A 26642-nucleotide genomic window follows, 5' to 3' on the forward strand; every position below is an offset into this window, starting at 1 on the left:
TTTTCACAAAAAGATGTCTGAGACACAAGAGCAGCTGAGACACATAACAGGTCCTCCTGAGTGACAAGAGTGTGAGAAGCTCTGAGAAAGTCTGCATTAAAGCATTTTTGGGGACATTGCAGGTCCTCCTGAGTGACAAGAGTCTGAGAAAACCCCTGCCTGTATTTGCTCCTGCCCAACCCTGCATACACAGTAAGCTGGAGCTGGCTTTACCAGGTGGTCACTCTGCTTTGAGGTGAGGATCCTGTATGATCCCATCAGGCCTGGGGGAACCTGGTGAGATTCTCTCTGGACAAAAGGACCATCAGCTTGTTGAACATGGTGTGGGGCCTGGAGTTCTTATTTGGATTTTTTAGTAAGTGTTTCTGTCTGGGCAAGCAGGAGGTGGTGTTGGTGTCCTGCTGCCTGAGCACCCTTCTATGGGTTTCCTGCTTGGCTGTTTCCACCTTTGGCACCACTTGAGGGATTTTGAGCTGTGTCTCCCATAGGGTGGGGAATGCAAGCTGCCTTTGGCTGCTGCCTTTGCTGCTGGAGCCATGCAGAGTGTGCATGAACATGCCTTTGGAAGCAGCACTGCTGGTGGAGGAACTTCCTTCATTTCATTTGTGCCAAGTCCCCCAGGTCAGCGTTGGTGTTTGCTTGCTGTGTCAGCAGTTGCACTTGGTTTCCCTGGAGCAGTGTGTGTGCTGCTGTGCTCAGGGCAGTGTGACAGGTCCCCTGTGCTGGTGTGTGCCTTTGGAAGGCCCTCCTGGAGGGGGACACTGTGTGTGTGTGATGCAGGGCTGAGGTGGCTGGGTCGGTGCTGGTGCAGTGGGAGCAGGAGCTGCAGATTCTCCTGTGTGAAAGGGGAGGAATATCCAGAGAGAGAGAGCTCCCCCCAGGCCATCAAACTGCTCCCCCAGAAACCCATGGGCCTCCTCCCTGCCGGGGGGAGGCAGCCCCATACTTACCTGGCAGGGGAGACACCACAGTCAGGCAGGTGGGTTTCCCAGGGCCAGGCTCATCCCTGGCACTCTGGGTATGCTGACCCCTGCGATTTCCCCAAATGTGGGGAACTCAACTGCATCATTTGTGGTAGTGGGGGACTGTGTTTGTGCTCTCCCCTCCTTCTTTTATACTCTTCCCAGGGAGGTGGTAGAGTCACCATCTCGGTGTTTAAAAAACGACTGGCCATGGCACTTGGTGCTATAGTCTAGTTGAGGTGTTAGGGCATAGGTTGAACTTGATGATCTTAGAGGTCTTTTCCAACCTCATGATTCTGTGATTCTGTGGTGCCCCAGCACGGTCCCTCTGCAGCCAGGGCTGCTGGCAGCCTCCAGCCCTGCCGGCCCAGGCTGCCCATTAAGCATTAACAGCCTTGCCCCCAGCTGTGTGGGTGATGGCTGAGGCTGTGCCCGTGTTCCTGGAGCCTGTGCCTGCTCCTGCACTGCTGTGCTCGTGCTGCTGCTCCTGGGCTCCTGTTTGCCAGAGCTGGGGTGCAGCTCATGCCTTTTGTAGCTAATCCACCTCTGGCTGTGCTCCTCTGCTTTCCCACAGGGGGAATGGGGCTCCTCTGATCTCAGACAGCCCCAGCAAAGGGAATGATGCTCTTCTGTAGGCCAGCACTGGATGTCTTAGTCCATCCAGGAGTGAGCCACACAGAACCCTCATTTGAGGCCCTGGAGTCTCAGCTCTGGGCCTGCAGAGGCTGTGGGGATGGTGGTGGCACTTTCCTGGTGGGAACCAGGCTCTCATCCTCAATTAGTGCACGCACTTTGTGTGCATCCTTTAGCCATGAACATGCAGAGGGATTTTCTCCATCTCCTCCTTGTGCTCAGGACTGGTGAGAAGCTGGAAAAAGAAGTTGGTTTGGTTGATGAGGTGGGCATCAGTCAAAGGCTGGACTTGATCTTGGAGATCTTTTCCAACCTAAATGATTCTGTGATCCTGCACAGGGTGTGGTGGCTGTCCATGGGAACTGGGGATGTGGGGCAGGGGATGCAGGCAGGGAATGCAGGCAGGACAGGAGGCATCCAGCTCTGAGCAGCTGCTGTTTATTTGGGAAAGGAAATCCTCCAGCTCGGGTCGTGCTCTTTAGGAGCGTGTCCTGTATGGCTGGAGCAAACTGATGGAGAGGTTGGGCTTTTGTGGACTGTGCTGTGAGTGGTTTGAAGCTGCACTTGAAGTTTTATTTGACTGGAAAGCATTTAGGAAGTGATTTTGAATCCATTTGGTTGATTCACTGCTATTCCTGCAGTAGGATGCAGAGCAGTGATTCTGTAATTAATTTAATTACATGCTTATTCAATCTTTCCTAAACTAGTAAAATTTCAGAATGCTTTTGAATTCAATGAAATGTGATTTTTCAGGGCCAGGAGGAAGGGAAGACGGGGAAATTTCAAGTTCTGTTTTCTCCCTTGGTTGGTGTTCCAGCACTCCCTCCCCACCACTGTAGTGTTGGCGTTGGGCACCCCCAGCCTGATTTTGGTTATTTACCAAATTCCTGCCTCTGCTTGGTGCTTCCCTGCTGAAATGGAACCTTTGAAAGAAGCTTCACGAATAAAATCATAAAAAGCCTTTTCTTGTTCTTTCCCCCACCTCCTCCATCTTTGCTGGTACCTAATGTTCATTTCTCTCTGCTTTTATTGCCTTTGAATTTGGCCAAAACAATCTATTATGTAATTGGGCTAATGAGTTCCAACCCACTCCATCTTTCCCTCACAGCACAGCGAGCAGCTAATCTCTTCCCAGTTTACCTTTCTCCCCTTTTCAGTTGTTAATTTAAAAGTGTCATTTCCAAATATGCCACTCCTCCTCGCTAAGGCTCATTTTTATTTATTTTTAAACTCTGTGGAAGGCCTTGAATGAGTAACCGAATATCTCCTGGGCTCTGGAATTTAACAGTCTTTGCCCTTTGTTCAGCTGGGTCAATGCATGAATTCACAAGTTACTAAATTAAAAAGGAGGAAAAAAAAGGAAAATGTCTGATTGTGGATTAGATTTAGATTTTTTTTTCCCCCTGAAGAAATGAAACACAAAGAGGAACTAGTGTTTGCAAATAGTTTAGAAAGTAGCAATTTATTTTAAAATCTTGTACCAAGGCCAATTTTTAAAACAGAACCAAGCACGGATTTTTATTTTTTTTTCTCAGAGGGAAAGTGGTCAAATCCAACTTTCTGTGTTTAAGAAGCTCGAAAAGGTAAATCTCCTTACAGCATAAACATGGGTAGAGTGAACAAAGGCTTGATGGGCAGAGGTTATGGCTGGAGCACAAAATTACCTCAATGCCAAGATGGTTTCCTTAATTTTTCGTGTCTGAAGAAGAAGGTCCTGTCAGGCTGCTGCATAGACAGTCAGTGTGAAGTGGCAGAGCCTGAGTGCACACAGGTCCTGTTTGTGACAGCAGGAGCACCCTCCTGCCTGGACAGACCTCCTTGCAATTTTTATAAAGAATTGTTAAAAAGAGTGAAATTTCCATGAAAAAAAGAATGGAGGGCAGCAGTGCTGGCTGGTTTAGAGCAGCCGAGGGTTCAGCCCTGCCCTGAGAGCCATTGAGGGAAGGGCTGGGCTGGTCAGGGCAGGAAAGCAGGCATTGGGATTGCTCTGTGTCCTTGCTGCTCCACACAAACCTTGGGATGCTTTTCCATGCCCTGGGATGCAGAGCTGCTGAGCAGAACTTCCCTGGGAGGCAGGGAGGGAGCCTGAGCCCTGCCATTGCACAGGGCTGGGGGTCTCCCCAGTGACTTATTTGCCAATAACAGCACTCCTGGAGCTCAGCAAGGGGCTCACAGTGTTTGGGGTTGTGGGCAGGGGTCTCTTGACTGTGTCTTTTCTCTGGTTCTGCCATGGCACAGCTTTGTGCAGGGGCTGTCCTGAGGGCTGGGGAGCCCCAGCAGGGCCCTCCCAGGCTGGGTCCTGCTCTGCAGCTGGGCAACATTTTCCAAATTTGTGGGAGACCCCTCCCACCCTCCTCCCCATGACCTTTGAGTCAGTTCTGAAGCATTCCTTCCTCTGCTCCAGCCACTCCAGGAGATGACTTCCATGCTGCCTCCTCCTCCTCCTCCTCCTCTCTCAGTGTTTTCAAGCTCTCAGAGGAGGATTTCCAGGATGTGAGCAGGCTGCTGGTGGCAAGGGACCCTGCTGGCCTTAGTGCTGGTGATGGTGTGAGCCCAGATGAGTCCAGTGTGGCTTGAGGACAGATGGGTTTGCCATGAGAGATGGTTCCCGAATTTTAGCTTCTTTCTGTCTTGTAGTAATGGCAGCTGGTGTCTGGCAGTATGTGGCAAGAAGACACTTAAAATCTTTTTAATTTCTTTTTAATTCTGCTTTGAAATGCATTTTAGTGTTTTGAAATTGGCAGCTGTTCCAAATTTGGGTGACTTTGGCCATTGTCTCCCTCAGCTTTGCCTTTGATAACTTTTTTTGCATTCTAAATGATAAATGCAACTGGAGACCTTAAATGACCTTAATTTCCCCAAATTGGATGCTTCGTGCCCAGTGTGACAGACTCAGAGTTAAAATTAATATAAATTTTGTAAATCAGTAGACTGACCTTTTGGTGAACTGGAAAGAAATGTCAAATTTCTGTTTCCTTCCCCCCCTCCTGTAATCAGCAGTCTGTAATGAATGAATTATTCCTAATTTCAAGATTGTAGCTCAAAAGGGCACTCAAATGGCTGAAATCCCATAAGAAAGACTGACCTTTTGGTTGTCTCTGATGAAAATTCAAGATTTTTCCTGAATTTAGCAGTCTGTAATGGACTGCATGAGATGTTACTGCAGCTTGCAGGAGCAGCTCCTCATTTATTTCCTTAATATATTTATATTAACACTGCATGATCCCCCAGAGCACCTTCAGTGCCTCAAAGGAGCATTCAAGGTGCAGTTAAGATGCTGTGCCAAGACTTCTCTACAGGTACAAAGCAGCTGTGAAATAAATGATTCCCCTCCTGCTCCAGGGGGAATTGATTATTTGTCATCTCCTACATTTCCTTGGCTGCTCTGAGGCCCTGCTGCAGTTTTGGTGATGTTGGGACGTGCAGGAATGTCCACAGGACTTGGAGGTGTACAAGGAGCAATAAATCTGTGTTCCCCACAAGATACTGCCAATGATGTGGACCTGATTTTGCTCAGGAGCTGCTGGACAGAGGTCTGGGATTGCAAAAGGTGTTTATCTGATGTGGATTAGCACAGGGCCAGCACATGAGGGTTTAAATGCTTCTGGTTATGGGATTTTTTCATAGAATCATAGAATGATTCTGCCTCCAGCTCTGGGTTCCTCAGCACAAGATCTGTTACTTTTGGAATGAGGCCATGAAGCTGCTCCAGGGCTGGAGCCCCTCTGCTCTGGACCCAGCCTGGGAGAGCTGGGGGTGCTCACCTGGAGAGGAGAAGGTTCCAGGGAGAGCTCAAGGAGGCTTGTGAAAAGGAGAGAGAGGAACTTTTCACATATGCAGACAGTGACACAACATGGGGGAATATTTTTAAGCTGCCAGAGGGCAGGGCTGGATGGGATATTGGGAATTAGGAATTGTTCCCTGGCAGTGCCCAAGGCCAGGCTGGACAGGGCTGGAGCACCTGGGACAGTGGGAGGTGTCCCTGCCATGGCAGGGGTGGCACTGGATGGGCTTGGAGGTCCCTCCCAGCCAGTCCTGCCTGGGCTTCCATGGTGAGCAGACAAGGAATCACACATGCTTGGCCTCCATAGCTTGTTCCTCTGTCTGTGCCCCTAAAGGGGCTTCCCTTTAGCTACAGGAACATATTTTGTAATAGATAATGAGTGGACAAATTCTGGAGAGAAGTTTCATGAAAGTCCCTGCTGTTGTGAAAGGCCCAGCCCTGCTGGCACCGGGCCCTGCATTTCAGCACTGGTGGCCACCAAACCTTGCAGGGCTGGGTGGGGTCGGGCAGCGCTGGGGCCCTGGGTCCTTCCTGGGCACCCCGAGCCCTCCAGGCCCTTCCTGACACCCCGAGCCCTCCAGGCCCTTCCCGGCACCCCGAGCCCTTCCTGGGCACCTCAAGCCCTCCAGGCCTTTCCTGGGCACCCCAAGTCCTTCTGACACCCCGAGCCCTCCAGGCCTTGGGCCCTTCGTGGGCACCTTGAGCCCTCCAGGCCCTTCCCGGGCACCCCAAGCCCTTCCTGGGCACCCCGAGCCCTTCCTGGCACCCCAAGTCCTTCCTGGTGGACACCCCGAGCCCTCCGGGCACTTCCTGGCACCCTGAGCCCTTCCTGGGCACCCCAAGCCTTTTGTGACACCCTGAGCCCTCCAGGCCCTTCCTGGGCACCTCGAGCCCTCCAGGACTTGGGCCCTTCCCGGGCACCCCGAGCCCTCCAGGCCCTTCATGGGCACCCCAAGCCCTTCCCAGGCACCCCAAGCTCTCCAGGCCATGGGGAGCAGCTGGAACATGGGGCAGGGACAGTCATGGTTGGCCATCACCGACCCTTTCAGAGATGCAGATTTATTTGAAGAAAAGCCAACTCTCAAGTGCTCTGGGCTCCTTCCTTACCTTGCTGGCAGAGACAGAGGTTCCTAAAACCAAGTGATACAACACATCCATCCTATAAACATCTCACTTGTGGCTCTTTCACAAATGAAACCAGGGTGAGATCACTTCTCCTTTTCATTGTCTGGTTCTCCTCCACACCGCAGCACAATAAAATTTTGGAGGCTGCAATGTGAAAGCAATACTTAAACTTATACCCAGTTTTCCTTTTAATTTTATTAAATTATGAAAATATTTCTAGGAGAAATAGATTTTGAAATAGATTTTGCAAATTGCACCGCCAGCTACTCTAAAATAAGAAATGTGCAGTGTTAAATTCTTTGGCACTGTTTCTGAAGTGCCCAAATGCTGGATAGTGGGTTAAACCCTGCTCTCCTGTTGGTCTGTTCAGCTCTTCTCTCAGTCAGGCCATGAGATGTTCAGCAAACACTTTGCTCAGTGCAGTGCTATCACACTGAGCCTTAAAAAATAATAGTAAATAAATAAAGGGCAGAAAGTTTCATGTCATTGAGTTTGTATTGTTAATTTAAAACTCAAAAAAAAATTAAATTTCCTAATTTTTGGCTTTTGGAGCCTACTGTAAGTTGTGGTACTTAACAGCACACTCCGGGGCTGAGGCTGCTCCATGCCTTGGCTTGTGCTGGTGGCTCCCATCCAGCTGGGAATGGTCTCTGGAAGCTGAACCTTTGCTTCAGAAACATTGCTCAGCACACTTCCCACACGTCCCCAGGATCTGGGAACAGTCGAGGGCGCCACAAAGTTTTGGGTTTGTTTTTCAAAATCCACGCCCCTCTCACAGTGGGGCACACTGAGGAATCCCCAGCTGTGCCGGGAGGTGGCAGAGCCACATGTGTGGCTTGGGAGCAGTGCAGAAGGCAGGGGGAAGATGCCTTCAGCCTGGTTCTGGGCTGAGGGTGACTTTAGCAGGCAGGGAAGGGCTGCACATCATCCTTGCAGCAGCCCTGCCTGGGGCTGCTCACCCATAGCCACCCAAGGGCCTCCTCATGGAGCTGCTCCTGGAGAATCAGCTCATGCTGCTGCTGATGCCCCCAGCCAGGGACCTGGGGGTTGGGTGTGGGCAGGATTTATCATTTAGGTGCTCAGAAATGTGTTGTGCTGGCTCTGCTCTGAGATCCACTTTGTGGTAGGGTTTGGTGGGAATGGTGGTGTGTCTTGGTTTGAACAGACAGCTGTCTGCTAAGGAAGGCAGGAGCCTTCCTTGAATGGAAAATGCAAACCCCGTCCCTCTGAATTGTTATAATCTTGAAATTAAGGGGCTCTCAGGTAAAGATATGGGAATGGGAATAACAGTTCTTTACTAGGGAGATTAAAAATACAAATGCAATAGTACAAAAAAAACCCCACTGCCAGAGTGAGAGCAGTCCCTGCCCCCTGTGTGCCAGGGGGTGTCCCAGCCCCATCCCATGGGGGCTCAGCCCTCCTGCAGTGCCAGCTGTGGCTCTGCTGCAGCAGGGATCCTGCACAAGGGGGGAGTTTTCCTCTGCAGCTCCAGGGCTGCTGCAGATGGGCCTGGGCTCCCTCTGGCCGTGCAGGGCAGCAGAAAGCTGCTCCTCTGGCAATGCAGGGGGCAAAGGCTGCTGTGCTGTGCCAGGCTCAGGTTGGATCCGGGTAGGAATGCTTGGCTCCTCCCCTGGGCGCAGCATCTCCCCATGGGATGCTGGAATGGGATCAGCCCTGCAGGGACACTCAGTGGCCATGGACAGCAGAGATCTCCTGGAGGGAGGGTTGGTGTGGGAGAGAGAAAGAAACAACTGCCCATGGACAGCAGAGAACTGCCCCAGCTCTGACAGATGGGGATAGAACACACACCCAGCTGCACCTTGCAGCCTGAGACATGGTGTTTGGTTGAAGGTTGGACTTGATGATCTTGGAGGTCTTTCCCAACCTTAATGATTCTGTGACATACTGAATCTGGTTCTGTGCTCTCTCCAAGTTGCCTTCCAGTAGCTGCTCTGTTTGTTTTGTGTGTGATGTGAGACACTTCAGCATTTGGCATGGGTTTGGTAGGAATGCTTGGTGTCTTCCATCCTGGTTGGTGTGAGAGCCTGGTCTTATCTTTTATGTTTATAGAATAGTAAAAAAGCAGCAACTGGATAAATTAATGAAAGAAGTTTCTGCCAACAGCCAAGCACAAAGACAACCCCTCTCTCCTGTGAAGCCCCTCAGTGGCTCAGTGAAGGATGGGGGATGATTCTGGAGGTGTTGCACTTAGGATGATGATGTTGCACTTAGACTTTTCCTGGTTTTATACACTTTTCTAACCCTTCTGTGGACCCATGGTCTGAGCCTGCTGAGCTTTCACTCTGACAGGAGTGGACCAGCTGCTTTCCATTTTTGCAAGGGCTTGATCCTGCATGAAGCTGAGTGATAAACACAGGATGCAGGAGCCAGAGCGTTTCACACTCAGTGGGTGAGGACTGATGGGTCTGGAGCCAGGCCAGGACTGCTGCCAGACAGCCTGAACCAGCCTTCTACCTGTGCCATGGAGCAGTGATGGTGCTCCCTGTTCTGAGAAGGGCTCTTTTCTTCCAAGGACTGCTGGAACAGCCAGGGAGGTGTTTTCCATTCCACTGTGCTGGGCTGTGCAGCTCCTCATGCCTTCCCTTGCTCTGCTCACAGCCCCTGGAGAGCATTGCTGGGGTCAGGTGAAGAGCCCAAGCCTCCCTCTGTGTCCAGGAGGAGTAACAGGGGCTGATGTTGTGTCCACAGCTGGACCCAGCAGCTTTCATTCTGCACAGATGTCTCCAATCACCTCAGTCAGGAGAGAAAGGTTGGTTATGGATTCAGTCATTGAATCCTAGATGGGTTTGGGTTGGAAGAGACCTTAAAACTCATCCCATTCCTCTGCCATGGGCAGGGACACCTTTTATTATCCCAGGTGATCTTACAGGTCCAACCTTGCTGATTGTGTTCTATATTCTAATTTAAATACATAAAAATGCAACATGGAGTAAGTGCTTGACTCTGAAAATCAGTTTGTGGGTAAGATGTGGAAGAGTGAAGGTCTTGGGACATTTTTAGTTGCCCTTTGAATCAGTTTATTTTCTGTTTGGTATGTTCTACACTTCATTAAAAACCAAGTTAATGCTCATTCATACTGACCTTAATGAATGACTCCCAGAGTTGTAGCCCCTCAAAATTGTATTAGCCATAGAGAATAGGAAATGTTAGAGCCTTCAGCAGTGTCCATCTAGCTCAAAGCTGTGGAAGATGGTTGGAGAAAAGTAAATCTTGTATCCACCCAGCACAGGTGGGGTTGAGACTTCAGCTGAGCCCACGTTTTATTGCTGGAGAGGGGCAGTAGTTGCACTGGCCTTGCAAGGACATAGATTAGAAGCAGATCTGGCAGTTCAGAGGCCAGACTGTGTGTGGTGGCCAGCACTGGTGCCTGGCATGTGCTGGGCTGCCCAGCCACCTCTGCAAGTGCCACTGCCTGCTGGCACTGTGGCCACAAGGGCTCAGAGCTGCTCTGTGTGGTTGGGCTGGAGCTGGGGAATCCTCACAGGGAGTGCCTGCACAGCAAAGGCACTGAGTGATGGCTGGAGTGGGGTGGGCCGTGTCCCTGTGTCCCCAGAGGCTGCTGTGCCAGGGCTGGCAGTGCCTGGAGCCTGGTCTGGGGCTGTTGGCAGAGCAGAGCTGGGTGGGAGCACAGGGCTGGGCTGGGGGACAGGGCCAGCCCTGGGCTCTGCATCCTTGGCAGAGAGACCACAAGAGGCTGCTGGCCCTTGAGCTTTGGTGGATTTTCACCAGATCCCCTTTGGCAGGAGCAGGCAGCTGTGGCAGCTTTCTGATGGAGGGTTTGCTGTTGGGTTTGTGTTTCTGCTCACAGATCCGTGTCCCAGAGTGTCCCCTGCCCATGGGAGCTGCAGCGTTTTCAGGGACAGCACTGAACAGACCCCAGAGAGCAGTCCCTGGTTATTTGCTGCAGTCCCTGGTTATTTGTGTGTCAGTCTGTATAAACACTCCCTGGATAGTGGGAGCTCACTGCCTGCATCCCTCCATGCTGGAATAACCTTCTTAGCTTTGAAAAGCAATCAAATGACCCTGCTTTCCTTTAATCATAAGTGCACTGGCAGTAAGTGGTTTGAAGAGCCCTTAACATTGTTCCTTTCACTGCCCAGGTTGTCTCTATCTGCTTTCTGATGTTTTGACTATCCAGAAGAGTCTGGGGATGACCCTTGGCACTTGGATATCCTCTCCAAAACAAAGGAATGATTTTCTGAATAAAAAACAAGACTGAAATTCAATACATAAGTGCCTGGTTCTCACAAAATCTTCTCCTGTGGCTCTGGGCAGGTTATATGATCTGTCTCAGATTTTCCAGCTCAAGAAATGAAGAGAAATTACTTATCAGCTCACATGAAAATTGTCAATGCTAACTGGTGTTTGGGACACAGCATGATGTTTTAGACATTTTGGATGGCGTTTCTCATAGCTTTGAGTGTTTACAGTGACTGAGGGAGGTTTGCTTGAGTCTCTGGAGCTGCCTTGCCATAGAAGCTCTCATCCTTTGCCTTGTCCTTCTCCTGTTCAGAGACAGAAATACATCACTGTGTCTGCTCCAGGATGGCTTTGTCCTGGCAGACCTCAGTGGGGTTTTGTGTGCTGGGGATAAGCAGTGGAGCATCAGGCAGTGCCCTTAGCAGAGTGCCAGGGGTTTGGTGTGCCTGGAGATCAATTGCTGTGCCATTATAAAGGTGCCCATTTGCACCTTTATAAGGTCAGAGCTCAGGTACCCTACATAAACTCTGAACACCTTGAGTATTTTATTATTATTTTAACCCTCAGTCTGTGGGTGAACTCCTGTAGTGCTGCCAGGCTGCCATCTTTCACAGATGGTGAATTCTCTTCCCAACTAGCAATAAATAATACTAACAGTAATAATAAAAAGTTGCTTCTGTTTAATGTTTTGAGCCCTGACAATAGGCTTTGGAAAGTGGGGTGTTCCTTGCCGAGGGGGTCGCCATGGCTACTGTCCATGCTGGCTTTAACAGCCCTGCTGGCTAATGCAGCACAAACACATTTGGCTTTTCCTTCTGCCTGTAATGAATAGCAAACTGCTGTGTATTCATTAAGGGAAGCAACTTGCAGAGGTTAAGTGTTTGATTTCTGGAGCTGCCATCGAGGGCAGTCATCAAAAATAAATTGGGCAGCCAAGGAGGAAAAGGGGTTTATAAGACGTAAAGTGGGAAGAAAATAATTGCTGCCTCATTCCTTGTTTCTTTCTTTGGGTTTTGCAGCTGTAAGTCAGGATCTCTGGGTCCAAGCTATGCAGATTTTTGTTAGATGTGATCAGATTTGCTGGAGAGTGAGCTTTGTTTTTGACAGGAACCCATCTGACTAATTCAGCAAAAATAAACAGAGGCTCTTGGCGCAGTCACCCAGGCCAGGCAGGGAGGAAATTGGGGCTGACTTCAGAGCCTGAGCAGCACCAGGGAGTCCTGACCATGCTCTGTCCACCTGTCCAGCCTGGGAGGGCTCCTCATCACCCAGGCCTGTCACAGCCTGTGAGGAGGGATGGGCACATCTCACATTCCTGCTGTGGGACATGAGGAGCCTCTTCCTTCAGCATCCTGGGTGCATTTGTTGCACATAAAATGGAACCAGCACAAAGTGAAGATGTCACTGGTGGTGTCAGCACACTGAACAGCCTCCTCATCCTCAGGGAACCCCCCTGGCCTCCTCTGTGGCCCCTCAGGTGCAGCAGGAGTGCCCCTCCTCAGTGGCATAAGTGTCTTCCAGCCCTTTTTCCAGGCTAATGTCCTTCTGCTGCTCGTTAGTTTGGGGTTTGGTTATTTCCTACTTGCACAGTTTGGCTGCTTAAAAATGCATCTTGTTTAAATGAATGCAGCACACCCATCGATCCAGATGGCATTGTATTAGTGACCTGTCCTCTTTAATTATGTGCAACTAATTTTTAATTTTATGTTCTGTGCAAACATGACTGCGAATGATTTTCTAGCTGCTTGTAAATCAGTGATAGATATTGAATCCTTTCAGAGACTGCTTTCTCTTGGAAGAAATGAGGATTCTCTCATTACAGCTGGTTTTCAAAATTTATCAGATAGCTGTTTTTTAATCCACTTAGTATGTGTTTACATTGATTTCTTTTTTAGAGCTGGGTTTTTTTTAATTTATTTTTTTGACTCAACATCTTGTGCAATAGTAAGCCGTGCAGAAATCTAAGTCTCTTATGCTAAAGCAGTTATCTTTCTCAACCAAACCCATAAATCTTATCAGGAAGTAACTCAAAGTCTGTTTGACAGGGCTGATTTTCTTTCTTCTTTCCCACATAAAGACATCCAGGATGAATTTCTTGCCACACCATTTTCATCCAGGTTTACTTAGGGGTTCCCACCTGCAGGAAAATTCATTTGAAACCTTTCCCTGTGTTTCTGTGTGTGAGGTGAGTGGTTGTATCTGCCACGAGCATGGGAGCTTCTGTCTCCTGTCTGGCAGTGTCACCCAGTGAGTGCCATCTCCTCATGGCTGTGTTTGCTGGTAGGGAGGAAATGTCACATGGTTTGGGAGTGTCACAGGGCCCTGGGGAGGGGGACCTGGATGGGAATCGCTCAGGGCCAGGGGAGGGGTGGGGTCCCCCAGGTGCTCCAGGCTGTGCCACAGAGGGATCGGCCCCTGCTCCATGGCTGTGGAATGGGCTCCTGTGATGGTGGCACTGTGGTGGCACTGTGATGTCACTGCAATGTCACTGTGGTGTCACTGCAATGGTGTCACTGTGGTGACGCCGTGGTGTCACTGTAGTGTCACTGTGGTGTCACTCTGTCATCACTGCAATGTCACTACAATGTCACTGTGATGTCACTGTGGTGACACTGCAATGTCACCACGGTGTCACCATGCTGTCATTGTAGTGTCACTGTGATGTCTCAGTGATGTCACTGTGGTGTCACTGTGGTGTCAGTGTGCTGTCACTGCAATGCCACTGCAATGTCACTGTGGTGCCACTGCAATGTCACTGTGTGTCACTGTGGTGTCACTGTAATGTCACTGTGGTGTCACTGTGGTGTCACTGCAATGTCACTGTTGTGTGACTGTGATGTCACCATGATGTCACTGCAAGTCACTGTGGTGTCACTGCAATGACACTGTGTGTCACTGAGATATCACTGTGATGTCACCATGATGTCACTGCACTGTCACTGTGGTGTCACTGCGGTGTCACTACACTGTCACTGTGTTGTCACTGTGATGTTATTGTGATATCACTGTGATGTCACTGCACTGTCACTGTGCTGTCACTGTGGTGTGTCAGGATGGGGTGCCCAGGAATGAGGCGCCCCCTGCAGCCGTGCTGGCAGCGCCCATCAGTGTGTGCCTGGCAGTCACGGACCATCCCCCCTCAGTGGATTTCCCCTCTGGCTCTGGCAATCAGCAGTCAGTGGCCTCTCTTGCAGCCCTTGCAGTGCTTTCCTGGGGAGAAGGACGTGTCAGAGCTGGCTGATGTCTGACCCACAGGGACAGTCCCACATCCCCTGGGTGTCACTGGTCCCAGGGCATGCTGTGGTCACACCAGCAGATCCTACAAAAGTTTGTGTTAGCCCAGAGCTGCCTCTGCCTTGGAGCATCCTTAAGGGGTCCAGGAGCTTTTCCAAAGACCACTGAAGTTAAATGGCAAACTTGATAAGCTGAAAAGCCTCAAGATGAGATTTAGAGGGGAATAGGAGACTCAGAGTGTCTGAATGGGTTTGGGGGTCAGGGGGTGCTGGAGGCAGAGACACCTGTGTGTGCCCTGAGCTCTGGGGCAGGAGGAGGAGAGGGTGCCAGGGGACACCCCATGGCTGTGGCTGGGAGGAAGATGAGAAGCTGGAGAGTGGAGGGGCCATATCTCATCAGGCTTCTCATTTAGCCTGTTTAGTGTTGCCCTGAGGGTATTTTGGGTGTGTCCTGTCTGTGTTTGCTGCCCCTGGCAAATACTGAGCTGTGGAGGGGCCGGAGGGCCGGGTGTGCTGGGGGCTGCAGAGTGAGGTGTGACAGTTCCCGTGCTGGGGTCCAGGTCCTGCAGGGGCTGTGTGTGTGTCCTTGTAGGCCCATGGTGAGCCCCTGCCCCTAAGCCAGGCTGTGAATGTTCCAGGAGTCAGTCCAGGGCCTGATTCTAGGTTTAAGTCAGACCTAAGGCACCAAAGAGCTTGGCAGTGGGGGGCCAGGCTGAAGTACAAGCCAGTGTGTGTGAGGGTCTGTGAATAAGCATTTGTTTTCCCTGCATTGGGCTGAAATCTTTTGTTGCCTTTATGGGTAAGATGAAACTTGGTGAATCAGCCCCTTTAAAATCACATACAGTGCTGTAGATCTGGAGCCTGCTGCTCGAGATCAGTGATGGTAAGAGCATCAGAAATTTAAAACATCTTTATTTGGATGCTGAAAGCCTCTGTGGTTAATAGAGCTCGGGTAGAAGGTTTTTATTAGAGAGAAACCCCTGTAGTTTAGGGGAAAAGCCAGGCCCCAGCTGATCAAATTAAGCAGAAGCATCCTCACGCACGGGATGGGCTGTAATCGCTCACTTCAGAATTTCTCTGCCTCCCTCTGCCTTTCAGGACAGCACTGCCACAGTCAGGGCATCATCTCTGCTGCTGCCAGGTGTCCCCACTGTCCCTCTGTCCCCAGGGGACAAAGTGTCACCAGTGGATATTCTGGTGATGCTTTAAAGGAGGAGATGGTTGGCTCGTGGGCTGGAGAGACAGAACCAAAGGGAGATGTTTGGGGCTGCAGAGGAGCAGCAGTGCTTGGTTTGAGGAGAGGCACATCAGGCACCCAGAGTGAGCAAACACAAAACCCTCATGGCAGAAATTGGGTGTGGCTCTCCAGGAGCAGCAGGTCACAGCTCAGATCCGTGTCCAGCAGCTCAGTCTGTGTGGGAGTTACTGTCAGGCTCCTTGGGACATTGCCAGCAAGATGGGATAGGTGACTAGGAGCTTGGAGAAGGCTTCAAAACCAGGCTTTGAGCGTTTTTTGGATGAATCAGAGGGAGAAATGCAGAAGAATCCAGGAAAAGGAGAGTTGCAACATCAGTGTGGTGTGGAGTGACGCAGGAGAGCGGCGGGGGCCTCTCGTGGGAGCTCTCAGGAAGGTGCTGCTGCTCTGGCATTCCCAGGCTCTGAAGGAGCTCAACGCCAAGGATGGAGGAGCCCAGGAGGGATCTGAGCTGCCCCATCCCCTGCAGTGCTGCTGGAGATCAGCACAGATGCTGGGACTGGTGCTCTTACCTGAGCCGTGAACAATACTTTGCCCTATTCAATTTTTACTTCTTTTACTAAAATGAATATCATGGACTTCTTAATAGTCATAGGAGCATAAAAATCTCAGTGTATCACAATTCATCATCCTTTAAAAATTGAATTTCTGTTGAATTATGCCTTGCTGCTGTAGTGCTGGGGAAAAGCTCTTATTATTCATAACTATAAATACAGCGATGTCGAGATTTAACTGGTGCCTGAAGGCTTTATGCTGCACTTTCATACTGACAAAGCAAACACTCTTATGGATTGCTTGGAGTTTATGGGGGCAGCTGAGCCCTTCCCCACTGCTGGGAGCAGAATCCAGCCATGCCCCTCTCCAGTCCCCATCTCTCAGTAGGCAGGAGGACTTGAGGTCACTTTTACTCTTCAGGATGGAGGTGAAAGACCACCAAAAAAAATGAAATGAAAGAAAGACATGAATACCCAGTTGGGTGGGCGAGGAAAACCCAGCTGGTTTGGTCAGGGTGCTGGAGGACACGTTTCAAAGAGCAACACCAGCTTGGAGGGAGTGCTTGGGTTTGCAGAGCAGCTTCATGGAGTGAAGGGCAAGGCACGAGAGGTGGGAATGAGATGAATCCTCCAGAAAGTGCCTGAACAGCCTGGGCTGCAATTGGAACTAAATTAAAGAGACTATTTGCTTTTTGGAGTAAGGTTCTCACATCCTCCTCTTTGTGAGCATCAATGAACACTTGAACGTTCCTCCTTGTCCCAGCTGAACATTTAAACAGACTTTGGCTCCATCGTCTGATGGGGACAGCCCTGGCTGGGTAGGAGTTTGCTCAAGGTTATGTTTTGCTTTTGAGCCTCTATTTTGGGCCTGAAACATGGAAAAGTCCCATAATTTGGTGTTCAGCTGAGGCTGAACTTGAGGCCTTCATACAGATTTAACACAAAAGAGAAAGGAGTTAATATTTTACAGGAAATAATTAACATATGGAAACAATTCTTAAAAACTGGATTGGGTAAATCTGGTCTCTAGGGACAAGGTGGGAAAGATTCTGACTGGATTTGGAAGGAATTTTTTTGTGTGTGGTTATAATTAGAAATTTACACATAGCAAAAGAAGTCTTGCTGTTGGATGTTGGTTATCATGGCCCTTAGGTTGTTTGGAGTTTTGTTTGGTTTATGAACTCTTTTCTTTAAATAGCACTTGAGCCTTGCAGCAGTTTGGCAGTGGCATGTTTAACTTTTGACTTAGTTTGGATGTTCAATATTTTCATTACAAAATAACTCTGATACATTTTTATTTTTAATAACAAAAATTAAAAATCTCTTGGGAACTGAAATTCTGTATTTGAGAAATTGCAAAGCCTCCATTTTGGGCGTTGTTCCACTGAAAGCAAGACAACAAAATTGGTGATTTCATGGTAGTTGTATTTTCCACTGCATTTCAAAACTGGTTTCTGTGCAGGCATGCAGAGTGATGATGAAAAGTTCTAAAAATGAAATACCTGAGTGCAGGGCTGGAGCCAGGCTGGGAGAGCTGGGGGTGCTCACCTGGAGAGGAGAAGCTCCAGGGAGAGCTCAGAGCCCGGGGACAGGGGATGGAGGGACAGGACACAGGGAATGGCTCCCACTGCCAGAGGGCAGGGCTGGATGGGATATTGGGAATTGGGAATTGTTCCCTGTGAGGGTGGGCAGGCCCTGGCACAGGGTGCCCAGAGCAGCTGTGGCTGCCCCTGGATCCCTGGCAGTGCCCAAGGCCAGGCTGGGCAGGGCTGGGAGCAGCCTGGGACAGTGGGAGGTGTCCCTGCCATGGCAGGGGTGGCACTGGATGATATTTGATGCCCCTTCCAAACCAAAACACTCTGTGATTCCATGATGTTTTCTTTAGTAAAAGCCAAGGGGTTTCTGACCTTCCAGTCTTGGAGCTGTGGTGTGCAAATACCAGTGCAGAGCAAGGATGAGTTGATGAAAGGGGAGGTGCCCAGGAACCCATGGCTGAGGAATGCTCTGCTCCCTGTGGGTGAGCCACAGCACAGGGACAGTCACCAGGGCAGGGTGGCACAGGGACAGTCATGGCAGGGGTGGCACAGGGACAGTCACCATGGCAGGGTGGCACAGGGACATTCACCAGGGCAGCAGTCCCAGCTGTGGCAGCTCTCACCTCTTGCCTCCAGCACATCTTTTAAATTCAGGAGCAGGCAATGTTTGTGCTTGGGTTTTTCCATGGGAATGGGCCCTTTATCAGTAAATCAGAGCCTCTCTGGGCTGGTGCAGGCTCCTCAAGGGTGTTCTTTCACCTGATTTTGGCAAGGCAGGTGGGTGCTGGTTAATGATTGCCTGGGACTGCTCCTGGCTGGGCTCAGTGGATGCCTGAGTGAGCACAGAGCTGAACCTGGGCAAGGGACCCTGTCCTGGAGCTCATCCCACATCCCAGCACAGGGAGCAGCCCTGGGGCAGCTCCAGGCCTTGGGGCTGACCCACCTTGCTCCCCAAAGCAGCAGGGTGGGCCCTGGTCCTCTGTGCAGATTCACAGAGTCTGACTGGGACAGGAATTGGAGGAACTGGGGAGCTGAGCCCAGGTGGTGGCACCTGGGGTGGCACAGCAGCAGGTGGATGGAGGGCAAGGCCTGGGTGCCTTCACTTGTAGGATTTCATTTAAAGCCAGACTTTGCTCCTTGCATGTCTGCTTTTCACAAGGAAGAGCAACCCCAGCTCACAGGCCCAGGCCTCCAAGCAGATGTTTTTTATTTATTAAATAAATTGATTGTTGCTAAAAGATGCTTATAATTATTTATTTCTTATATATCTACATCTTCTTGATGCTCTTGGAGGGTGCAGGAGCCTGAGGTGGGGACCCAGTGCAGCTCAGCCACCTTCCCATGCAGGAGCCACCCCTGGGGCACCCAGCCAGCAGCACCTTCAGCTGACACCCCCAAAGGCCCTTTATTTGTGTGGATTTGCCAAGAATTCAGTTATTGCAGCACTGCCTGGCTGCTGCTCTGGCCCTTCCTGCTGCCCAGCCGGCTCCGTGTCGTGGTTTAATGATTGCAGACTTTAGTGCTGGTTAAATAGTGCTCAACAAGGAAACGGGCAAAACCACACTGGGATAATCTAAGAAAAACAAGGATTATAAAAATGGCTCCGAGGTGCTGGCTGCTGGAAGCAAAACCTATTTTGTGGGTTTGTTGCTGCACCTTTGCTTGGAAAAAAAAAAAAAAAAAAATTGGAGCAGTTGTTGCAGTCGTTTTCTCAGCAGATGGGCTGCTCCATCGGAGGCAGCTCACCCGTCTGGAAAGCAATTATGTTGCTTGGCCCAGTCTTGATTTGCACTTCTATTAGCACGGGCTTAACTATTGCTGCCTTGGGAGGGAGGCTCCATGGATTAGTTCCTCTTGAAAACAAAAAAAAACCAAAACAAAATCAAGCCCATGATGCACCACGAAAATGTTTTGTGAAAAATAAAAAAAAAAGGAAAACAATTTTGATGCCATTTCTGTGCCATTTTGATTCAAAAACTGCTGGAAGGTCACCTTAATATTCAGGTTATTGGTGGCAATGCAAGAGGAAATTTAAAATAATATCATGATGAGTGGTGCTGGCTCCACAGCCTTTTTAACAGCATTGTCTGCCATGGGGAGTTCTCCTTGTGTAGGTCAAGAAATTCACTGTTAAACTTTTATGTTTAATTCTTTTATTATAAGGAAGGGCACGATTCATGACATTGGCATGCCTGTGGTACTGGCAAGGGCTGCTGGAAAATGATCCACTCTTGGCATGCTCGGGGGTCCCCAAAGCTGGCCTGCACAGGATGGGGCATGCAGGGCCCTGGGCAGGGACAGGGCTCTCCTCTCTCCATCAGGCAGGGCAGGAGTTCTCCTCCAGCAGCCCTGCACTTCTGCTCAGGTGTCAGTCAGGGAGTGCACACATCCCTGGATCCATGCATGGAGATTCCACAGAGCTGAAGCTCCAGGTCTCCTATTTTGGTGTATTTGCTAAAACATTAATAGGAGCTACCCGAAAAAGCCCTAAAAGAGCCCCTAAGTGTTTTCTTGAACTTTTTTTAGTGCAAGTCTTTATGAGCATGAGGTATTGATGGTTTTCCCAAAATTTCAGATGTGCTGGCCTTGGGATGGGATTTGGCAGCACTGTGTGGTGGCTGCCTGGGGCTGGAGCTTGCTGGGACATGGGTTTGACTGGGGCTGGTTGTTAAAATTGTTCCCAACTTCCTCATTGTCCCAAAGCCTTTGCTTTGTGTCCTGCTGACAGCAGTGTTGAGGAGGACATGGCTTAGTGCTGCTTTATACTTATTTCCTAGTTCTGTTTGAAAAGAAATGTGTGGGAGTTGCTGGGACTCCACAAGACCACCAGGCACGTGATATGGGCAGGATTCATTGATGTTATTTCTTCTTCATTTCATCAAAAAAGGATGAAACTTCCTATGAACAGCAGGAGAAAGGCCCATTTGGAGTTGGTTTGTGCCATCCACGCCAGCAGCACTGGCTGTGCCATCCTCAGCACCTCAGCTGGGATTAACCCCTCACCTGTGCAGCCCCTTTGGCTGAGGGCATGGCAGGGGCAGGACATGGGGATGGGGGTCTGACCCACTGCTGGGTGCTGCTGGGTGCCCCCTCTGTGCTGGGCACCTGCTCCAGGGCTCAGGGATGTGCCAGCCCTGGGCTCCTGTGCCAGCCCTGGGTTCCTGTGTCAGGCCAGGGTTCCTGTGCCAGGCCAGGGTTCCTGTTCCAGCTTTGGGTGCCCTCTCCAGCCCTGGGTTCCTATTCCAGCCCTGGGTTCCCATTCCAGCCCTGGGTTCCTATGCCAGCCCTGGGTGCCCTCCCCAACCCTGGGTGCTCTCTCCAGCCCTTGGTGCCCTCTCCAGCCCTAGATCCCCACTCCATCCCTGGGTGTCCTCTCCATCCCTGGATCCTCTCTCCATCCCTGGATCCCCTCTCCATCCCTGGATCCTCTCTCCAGCCCTGGGTGTCCTCTCCATCCCTGGATCCTCTCTCCATCCCTGGATCCTCTCTCCATCCCTGGATCCCCTCTCCATCCCTGGATCCTCTCTCCATCCCTGGGTGCCCTCTCCATCCCTGGATCCTCTCTCCAGCCCTGTGTCCTGCTCAGTGAGGCTGCAGAGAGCCCTGGGCTGGCTCTGCTGGGAGGGAGGCCCTGCTCTATTTTTGTGGATAATAAAGCTCCTGGTGTGTTCCCACCCCAAGCAGGAGCTGACAGCCATTTTACTTGTCATTAATAGCACAACTTAATCTCCCAACAAGACTTTTCCTGTGATATTGCTGTAAAACAAAGCAAAACAAAACAACCTTTCTTCCTTCAGTATCTCCATTGCACCACCCCCTCCCAAACAAACACAAAAAATCCCAATTCCTCCTCTCCTCTGACGAACAATGACTCATTCAGATGGGGTTTTTTCCTATTTTTTTTACTGTTTTTTAAATTTATTTTCATTTTGGCCTGTGCCTCAGTGGGGTGGTGCTGGCAGCAGTGAGGATTGCCCAGCTCAAACCAGCCCCTGCCTCTGACTCTTTCTAACTCTGCCAAAACTTTTTAAAGTGTTTGGACTGAAATTTTCCAAACCAGGTGTCTGCCCAAGGAAGAAATTTGTTTGGAGAAGCTGCACAAAACCTCTCACTGGCCTGGCTGCTGAATGGGCTCAGAGGAAGGAGGGTTTGCCCACAGTGAGCCCAAAAATTGATGGGGATGGGGAGGAACTCAGCTTTTCTGAGCCCTTAGAGGGGATTTCCTGCATTTTCCTGATCTTTGGGAATTGTTGTGGGTTTGAGTCCTTCCCTCCTAAATGTGGTTAAATGTCCCAGGGGTTTGGGGCTGGCACCATCACTGAGCTCTTTGCTTTAGTGAAGGAGTGTTGGCTGAGGTGTTGAGCAGATCATCCCTGCCCAAACACAGGGAGCAAGGAAAGTACAAATATGGGAGGGGAAAAAACCCAACCAGAAAAAAAAAGAGAAAATAATAATAATTTCTAGAAAATATTCTAAAAATTCAAAATAAAAAAAAATAAAATGGGGGCCTGATAGAACTCAGCCAAGTCAGTCTGGCTGCTAGAAATTTAATTTTTTTCCCCCTTATTTTAATTTTTATCTAAATCAGATGGAATGCTTGACACATTGAGGGTCCCATGGAAGGAGTGATGTGTGTTCACCACCTCAGGGTCAGAGCTGGTGGCACCTCAGGGCTGGTGGCACCTCAGGGCTGCTGGCATGTCACACAGGGTGCATTCCACACAAATTTTTTGGCAGTTTCTGACTTTCTGATTTTGCAATAGTGTTAATTTTTCAGTGTTGATTTTAATGTAACCTTGCATAAGGTTCTGTTTCCAAGATGGGTTTTTAATCCTGGCATCACCTGATGGTGCTGACCATGGTCTGTCAGACTCCCTGGGATTTATGAGCTGTGGGCTGATGCCTTCTCTTGTTTACTTTCTCTCACTTTATCTGCTAATTTCCAGATTCTTTCACGTTTTTCCTTTCAACCTAATGCCTTAATTCTGGTGCTTTATTAATCTATCTAATTATGTTGAGTTCAAGTTGTTTGAAATCCACTTATGTTGGTATAGGAAGTACTTACTGTATTAATCAAACGATCCAAGGTGGCTTCTCCTCTGAAGTCCTTAATTTGTGCCATACATATTCCTGCTAATAACATCCAACTTTGTAACAATGCACGTTTCCTCTGGGTTTCCAAGGAGACCCTGAAATACATTAATTCTCTGATTTTTTTCAAGTACACCAATAATTTATCAGGGATTGTGAGATGTTCCCTTGTGTGGACACATCAAACACCAGCAGCCTCTGAAATCCCAGGCATGGTCTTTGTGCAGGCCTGGCAAAAGGGCTGGAGGCAAACAGCTGCTTTTCACAGGAACTAGTTCTCTTAAAGATTTCAAATACATATATTTTATAGAAATGTTTTATTATATGTGTTATATATTATATAATACAGTATATAATGTAGTTGAAATAGCACACTGGATATTTAATATCTGGTTAATATAATAAATACACAAAAAATTTCTTAGAGATTTAAAATTTTATTTAAATCAGGTTTTAGGAGGCAGGTAAGGGAGAGGAGCCTGGGAGGGCTCTTGTTTTGGGTGGGAAGCATCTCTTTTGTGATCAGCATTTTGTTTCTCCTCCTGGAGAAATGGGACCTTGGTGGTGCAGGGTTTTGCTGCATGGGTGTATTGGAGCAAATGCTCTGGATGAAGCTTTGCTCCATCTCTGCAGGAACAGAAAACTGTTTCCCACCTGTATTTATTTGATTTTTGTGTCTGTTTTCCCTTGCTGGGTCATACAGGCCAGCAAGGGAAACCTTGGAAAGGGGTGATAGTGGGGGTTTCCCCCAAATTTTGTGTTCCCTGTACACCTCAGTTCTGTGGTGAACACTGGACAAGGGGAAGGTCATCAAAAACCTGCAGAAAGCAAATTTGTGAGTCAAACTGGAGGTTCCAGGTGTGGGATGTAGCTCTGGTTGGATCTGTACATGATTCAGAGCAGCAGATCAAGGGACAGGAAGCTGGGTTAATTCCAGGTCTGACAAGCCCTGTTGCTGCTGAGGATAAATCTCTGGGGTTTGGTTAGAGGAGACCAAAGGATGCTGGGACACCAGAGACAGCACCAGCCATGGGGACTCTGTGGGAATACAAGAGAAGCTGTGGAAATTGGAGGCATTTAGGGCACCAAACAGACTTTGGCTGATGCCTCCAGTCTCTCCACATCCAGAGCCATGTGGTGCCATTGGGAACAGCAGGGAAGTGGTGGCACCACTGACAACATGGGGTGGTGCTGCAGCCTCTGAGAGTGCCCTGCTCTGCCCTGCTCTGCTCTGCAGGCTTTGCCCTGTGCTTGTTTCTGGCATACAAGCTGTGGTTTCTGCACAGATCCAAAAGCAGGGCTGTGCAGGAGCTGTGGCACATAGGGACAGTGAGCATCCCTACGGACACCCATGGCTTTTCCAGACAGCAGTTACCTCAGCAAGGCTTGGGCACTAATTGTTTTCTCCCATCTGTGCTCCTCTGCCTGTGGGAGTGGTTGTTTTTCTGCTGGGGATTTGGGACCAAGAGTTTTCCCAGCTGGACTGGTCTTTCAGTGTGGGGCACGTTCCAGATGCCAACCCCTGTCGTGGCCTGAAGTGTGTCACTCCAGGAATAGAATTAAGGTTTCAAACTGAAGGAGGGATACTTTTTTTGTGTGTAGTGGTTAATGATTAATTAGGTCAAATTCTCCAAAATTAGACTGCTGGAGAAGGAATGAGCCAGCACTTTGCATTTTGACAAAACCTTATGGCAGAAACTGATGGGGCCTGATTCCACCTCCTCCCTCCTCACACTTTGTCCCATGCCCCAAACTGACTTTTCCCCAGAAGAGGTTCCTTTTAAAAATTGTATCCATTAATATCCCAATTTCCTTTTCCCCCCCTTTTCAAATCTTGCATTAAACCCCTGTAGATTCTGCTTTAAGTAGGCAATTAAGCTAACAACATAATTATATCCCTTAATGCTCATTTTAACCGGTTTAGAGAAGAAACAAAAGGGGAAAGCAGCTTCAAATATAGGGAAATAAAAGCTCTGTTGTAAAGATATTTTTGATACTCGTGATAATTTGTGCAGAGTGCAGAGTTGGCCCATTAGAGGCTGTTGGGAAGCCTGGAGGTCACATTTAAGAGCCTCATGGGCACTGTGGGCTTTTACCTTCTGAATGTCCTTTTTCTGAACCCTACAAATTTTGGGGCATCCCAGGGGACTCCAGAGTGTGTCCACTTCATATTTGGCTGTGTAGCTGTGGCCTGACAGAGTTTTCTCTTTTTTATTCCCTCTGCAATTACTCACAGAGGCCGAGTGTGAGGCTGTGTGGTGCTGCTCACCATGAGCGAGCTCTGGGAAGGGGCACCAATGGAATTACTGCAGTGGGGCTGAGGCAAGGCTGCCAGGCTCCTCCAGGAGCACAAGGGTGGCTGTACCCTCATGGCAGCGAGCAGGAGAACTGCTGTGGGGCTGGGGAACTGCTGTGGGGCTGGGGAACTGCTGTGGGGCTGGGGAACTGCTGTGGTTTTGTGCAGAGCACACAACATCCACAAAAATCTGTCTGCAAGGCACAAAGTGTTGTGAAGCCCCTCGGAGCTTGGAGCCAAGGAGCTGCTTTGGCATCTTGCTGGGGCAGCCAAGTGCTTGGCTGGAGCCTTTCTGAGCTGAGCTGGTGAAAGGCTGAGGATGCAGCACAGGCCCAAAGAGCTGTGGACTCTGCTGTCCTTTATGGAATGGAATGGAATGGAATGGAATGGAATGGAATGGAATGGAATGGAATGGAATAGAATAGAATAGAATAGAATAGAATAGAATAGAATAGAATAGAATAGAATAGAATAGAATAGAATAGAATAGAATAGAATAGTTTGGGAAGGAGCCTTTAAAGCCCATCTCATTCCAATGTCCCTGCATTGAGCAGGGACACCTTCCACTATCCCAGGGTGCTTTAAGCTCTGTCCAACCTGGCCTTGGACACTTCCAAGGATCCAGGGTCAGCCACAGCTTCTCTGGGCAGCCTCTGCCAGTGTTTTGCCACCCGCATTGTAAAAAACATCTCCATTATATCTAATCTAAATCTCCACTCTTTTAGTTTAAAACCATCTCCTCTTGTCCTATCCCCCCTGCACTGCTAAAAACTCTGTCCCCATTTTTCCTTATAAACCCCCATTAAGTACTGAAAAGCCACAGTAAGATGTCCCTGGAGCCTCCTGCTCTCCAGGTGGGCACCCCCAGCTCCCCCAGCGTAGCTCCAGAGCAGAGGGGCTCCAGCTCTTGGAGCAGCTCCTCTGGATCTCTGCAGCAGCTCCAGCTCCTCCCTGTGCTGGGCCAGGGCTGGGGCAGCTCTGCAGTGGGGTCTCACCTGAGCACAGGGCACAGGGGCAGAACCCCCCCTGCCCTGCTGCCCACAGTGCTGGGGATCAGCCCAGGATGTGTTTGGCTTCTGGGCTGTGTGTTCACCTCCCCTGTCCTTTGTTTTCCCTCACAGTGCAGGAGCCTCCAAGCAGCCTGGCCTGAGTTTGGGGCTCCTGGGACGGGGGCTCAGAGCTGGGGGCTCCTGTCCCCTGTGACAGAACCCACCTGGCTCTGGTGAGGAGCAGCAGCTTCATCATGGTCCCTTCCCAGGAACGGGCTTGGAGGGTTGCTGTTGGCAGAAGAATACCGTGTGATTCATTGGCTACTGGCCTTTTATCTGTGGAATAACTGCTAGATAAGGAAATGGATGGATGGATGGATGGATGGATGGATGGATGGATGGATGGATGGATGGATGGATGGATGATGGACTGATGGATGGATGGATGGATTGATGGATGGATGATGGAAGGATGGATGATGGGTGGATGGATGGATGGATGGATGATGGATGGATGATGGATGGATGATGGATGGATGGATGGATGGATGGATGGATGGATGGATGGATGGATTGACGGACAGATGGATGGATTGACGGACAGATGGATGGATGGATGGATGATGGATGGATGATGGATGGATGGATGATGGATGGATGATGGATGGATGATGGATGGATGGATGAATGGATGGATAGATGGATGGATGGATGGATGGATGGATGGATGATGGATGGTGATGGATGATGGATGGATGGATGGATGGATGGATGGATGGATGGATGATGATGGATGGATGATGGATGGATGATGGATGGATGGATGAATGGATGGATGATGGATGATGATGGATGGATGGATGATGGATGGAGGGTGGATGGATGGATGATGGATGGATGATGGATGGATGGATGGATGGATTGAGGGATGGATGAATGGATGGATGGATGGATGGATGGATGGATGGATGGATGGATGATGGATGGATGGATGGATGGATGATGATGGATCGATGGATGATGG

The 26642-nt window shown here is 49.6% G+C and overlaps 1 protein-coding gene and 1 non-coding gene across 4 annotated transcripts in view; both read left to right on the plus strand.

The window, feature by feature from the left end:
- The window catches only part of ZNF618 (zinc finger protein 618), a 149844-nt gene that overhangs the window by 25230 nt on the left and 97972 nt on the right, over positions 1–26642 (plus strand). The gene's annotated exons all lie outside the window — the stretch shown is intronic.
- Positions 943–1106, plus strand: LOC135455177 (U1 spliceosomal RNA). The gene has a single exon (XR_010442272.1). It is a non-coding gene; the product is annotated as a U1 spliceosomal RNA (small nuclear RNA).

Source organism: Zonotrichia leucophrys, chromosome 17, assembly GCF_028769735.1.
Source record: "Zonotrichia leucophrys gambelii isolate GWCS_2022_RI chromosome 17, RI_Zleu_2.0, whole genome shotgun sequence".
Lineage (NCBI taxonomy): Eukaryota > Metazoa > Chordata > Aves > Passeriformes > Passerellidae > Zonotrichia > Zonotrichia leucophrys.